The following is a 4,962-nucleotide window of genomic DNA, read 5'->3' on the forward strand; positions in this document are numbered from 1 at the left end:
TGTGTGTGTGTGTGTGTGTGCGTGTGTGTGCGTGTGCGTGTGCGTGTGCGTGTGCGTGTGCGTGTGCGTGTGTGCGTGCGTGCGTGCCTGCGTGAGTGAGTGTGTGCGCGCGTGAAAGTCTGTTTGTACAATGCATGTACAGTATGTGTGTGTGTTGTGTTGTGTTATCTGTGTGTGCTTATCTGTGCTTATCTGTGTTCGTGGGATCTATTTTGGCGAATGTGCATACTTACAAAATGAAAGGAGGACAGTTAGAGAACAGAGGGTTGTGGCACGGGATGTTTAGATGGTGAGGTCGGCAAGGCAAGGGGGCTGTGGGACATGGCCACATGAGGGGACAGAAGGGCATTTGGTCATATCCTGTTCTACATGTGTCAATGTGCTCTCCCAGCCCCATAAATTAACGCTGTCACAGAGTTGAGCGTCTTTGTCATTTCATCCAATCGGAGCACAAACGCAGTCTCTCGCCTAATACACATGCACGGATGTTATGTTCACACCTGTAAATAGGATGTTGGGGAAGGGGTGGCGGGGGGTTGTTTGTACTGTAGGATTTAAACAAATTATATAGGATGTACAGAATATACTTTCGAGACACTGGATACATAGATGTACACATCAACAAGGTAACGTCATCACTGACATAAAATGTGATTAGGACTGAGACCAGATAGGAGACGCAACCCAGGGCAAGGCCATTAAGACAAGGGCAGAGGGAGTCATTCTGAACCCTAGCCCGGTTCTGCAACAAGTAACTCATTGAAAACAGATCCTCTATCATTTATTGGTTTGCTTTGTGGTCATGTGGACAATTTATGCCAGATTGGTGAGACAAGTTTATGGCTGATGAGGAGCGGTCACCCAAAGGTTCCCATAGAGCAGATGGGAGAGCAGAAGAAATTGCGTGTTTTTGTCTGTGTGACCCATGAGAAATGTGATCGCCGTTGACAAACATGTCAGAGTGCAATATATCAGTACTTGATACATGACCATGTCCTCCTATTTCATCCTGTCTTTTGCTTTGGCTATTTATCACTGATACTGTACATATACCATAGATATAATAGATACTGTAGTGTAGGTCATAAGTGCCCTACTTCCATGTTCACATCCACCCACTTTGCTGAGGTAACCAATGATGCTTATTGTTATGGATACCATAATAACCAATTATGCATCTTCATATCAAACAAAAAGGCTATTAATTTAAATGTCTGTTATACAGTACACGTATTTCTACGATTGATACATATCACACTACATATAATTATGATCTGTAAATATATACCCGTCTCTCTCTGCATCTATCCGGTGATCCGCTGGCTATATTTTCTCTCCCTGCTGTGAAAATACATTGAAGCCCTCAGGAAAACATTTCTCACATCTCCTTGGAACTTAGAGTACAGATGGCATCTGATTGGATAAACAACTCATATATCACCTCCACTGTCTGTATCATATCAAGCACACGACTAAGGAGCATGGACCTTCTCACCTATGAGTGACACACACACACACACACACACACACACACACACACACACACACACACACACACACACACACACACACACACACACACACACACACACACACACACACACACACACACACACACAGGCACTCTCTCACGCATATGTACATCTGGAAGCACATCTGGAAGTTATTTAGATCCATAACTAGCATCTGGTTGAGTGGTTATACTGTAGGTTCTGAAGTTGTTATGACTTTTGAAGCTGACTTCAAATTGTGAAGTGAGCAGAGGGACAGCATCGGCTCCACTTCCGTTTCTTCTCGTGCTGTCATTTTTTGTTCACATAGCCAAGCTAAGCAATAAACTATCGGCAATGAGTGCTTTGTCCCAAATGGAACAAAATAATAACTCTGTCCACTTTTTGACACCTTACGTTTATCCCAACTTTTGACACTACATTTTTGTCTTCTAGATTGGCTTCTTATTCTTCTCATATGGGAACCTGACTGCATTATCCAGTGGCATTCCAGATGTAATTCTGATGGAATCCTTTTGGAAGCTGAGTCTGCATCTTATTTTCAAATGACTTGGTCAAGGTTCAAGGTTTGAGTTTATTTATTTGTCATATACACTTAAAGGTACCATGTACATGTAGAAGCTGTTCAGGGCATACCAATCCGGAAGTGAAGAAGTGATGTTAGTAAAAAAACACCCGGCATTGTCCATTATTTCTTGCAGTCCCTGCCGCATGAACCCGGAATGTAATGCTGTTTCACTTTATCCTGGTTTTCTGGCTGACTTGGTGGCTTTCCTCAGCTGGTACCTGGTTGCCTTGTAACAATCCTTATCCCCTGCTTAAAAAGCGGCAGTCCTTTCCTTTAATCTCAGCTGAATGTTGCTGTTATTCCAAGGTTTTTGATTGGAGCCGATGAGTTCCAGTGGGAATACAGGTTTCCACACAGATTTGAACATAGTAATGTATTGGTGTAATCCAGGGGTTCTCTAACTTTTTTATGCCACGACCCCATTTTATGGTGGAATTCTTTTGGGGCGACCCCACACTTTATTTATAGTGCAATTTCAAAGTGGAAATAAAGAATATCTTAAAATAAAAGCATACATTGACTGTATCAAACAGACACCAGGTTCACACACACACACACACACACACACACACACACACACACACACACACACACACACACACACACACACACACACACACACACACACACACACATTAAAGAGCAGTGATTCCTGCAGATTTGTAAGCCTATCTTATCCTTTCAATGAAATTAATAAATAATACCCATACCCATACGGGTCCATTTGGTTCCATGCATTTTACCCACTTGGAGAAGCAAAAACACCCAAAACTGCTCTTTTAAGAGCCACCCGAACATAATTACCGCTAAATATCATTCATCAGCAGTTCAAGGGCATAATGTATGTGTGTGTTGTCTTTCCCATGCTGCTGGTTGGTTCCCTGTGTGTGTTGGAGTTGGATGAATCAAGGAGTCAAGTGTCCGTCTTCGACGTCTTTGCGTCGGTCGCCATGATACCCTGGTACTGCAAAAAATGTATTTTGGTATCTCCGGAGATGGATTTAGCCTTATTGCACATACATTAAAGGTCTGACGGTAATATAGGAACATTGCAGATGTATGTGCAAGAAAACAAATGATTAATGCAAAAACTAATAGGGATAATAGAAGGGTGTGAGAACCTTGTAGCTTGTCGCCTTTGTTTGCCTCCAGCAAACGGCAGCAAACTATAAGAGGAACATGTATGGCTCGTACGGTTAGCTTTATTATCTTGTCCGTCATCTGTCTGTGGACAGCTAATCTTGAACACACCAATCGGCATGAAACTTTGCATGCACAGTGCACACTCCCAGTAGGCCCAGAAAGAACATCCACCCCCAATTTTTCAAATGGTTCTCATGGTGGCCCTATAACAGCCCACTTCACATTTTGGCCTATAACTCTTGAACTAGATTGTACAATCACAATTATTCCCCCCCTGGATTCCTTGGATCATGATGCAACTCCCCATGTAGCCCAAGCCCATTATGTGTTTTCATTCAAATGTGATTATTTCTACCAAATTAGGAATTGATCTTGTGAGTCATGTGACAATAACCGTCAAACAGGGTTTTAATACTCCATACTGTTTGTCTGTAACTGTCTTAAAATATGTGTAGGTGTGGCCTATTTCTTAGAAATACACCTATATCATGAATGCAAAATATTCAAATTGGAATCGCATGCTTAGGGGCCCTCTATAGATCGTACCTCCAAAAGCACTTTCACTTCTGTCTTTTGGGACCACAAATGCGAAATGTTGCACCGTCTATAGACACTATTCTGCAGCTTCCTCCAGTCCTGACGACAGCGCCACCGACTGACACAACCCAGCCTGGCGGGGATGTGCGCTCCGAGGAGTGCACCTCTCTAGTTGTGTTTGGGTGTACCTCATTACCGATGAGTATGCATGTGTGTGTGTGTGTGTTGATTTGACAGCAAATTTTGATAGTCTTTGGAATGAAATTCCATTTAGTTTTAGTCATATTTTAGTCATCTGAAATGTTTTAGTTTTTGTCTATAGTTTTAGTCGACTAAATATCATAACATTATAGTCGACTAAATCTACAGTTGATTTAGTCGGCTAAAATGTATTTTGGTGGTGCCTTGATGGCGTCGTAATGGCTGATTTTACACTTGGTTGCATGCTGAAAATAACCAATCTACAAGCTACGTTGTGAGCTTGTAGATCTGCTATTTTCAGAGCGCAACACCCGAGCGCAACCAAGCATAAAATTACTTGTCTTTTAGTTCTACTGGATCTCTTCTCCACTCGTCCCTCACTAACATTATAGTCTAGTTTGTATTTGTTGACAAAATTGTCAATATATTTAGTCTTAGTTTTAGTCATCATAGCTTAGTTTTTATTTCGTTTTTATTTCGTTTTCGTCAGTGAAAAAAGGTAGTCGACGAACATTTTTCGTCATAGTTTTAGTCGACGAAATCAACACTGCCTGGCGGGGATGTGCACTTCTCTAGTTGTGTTTGGGTGTACCTCATTACCGATGAGTATGCATGTATGTGTGTGTGTGTGTGTGTGTGTGTGTGTGTGTGTGTGTGTGTGTGTGTGTGTGTGTATAGTGTAATGTGCATATCCATTGTGTATGTCTGTGTTTGTAAGTGTGTTATTGTGACAGATGGGCACAACAAATTATGCATATGAAACTATCCAATATCTATCTAGAAATGTACAGAATCTGTGAGTATGACTGACTTGAAAGTTGTTATGTGTAAACTGCTGAGGTCCCGAAGTCGGTCAGATCAGCGTTTGTCCAGAGATATATACAAAGTTCCACAAATCTCTATCTGTCTGCCTGTCTGTCTGTCTGATTGTCTGTGTCATAGTACTGGCGTCATTGACTGGCCTCCAAGTACTATGTTAATGAGTACTGTGCAAAGTACCAT

This window comes from Gymnoscopelus microlampas (assembly GCF_963454915.1).
Source record: "Gymnoscopelus microlampas genome assembly, chromosome: 23".
Lineage (NCBI taxonomy): Eukaryota > Metazoa > Chordata > Actinopteri > Myctophiformes > Myctophidae > Gymnoscopelus > Gymnoscopelus microlampas.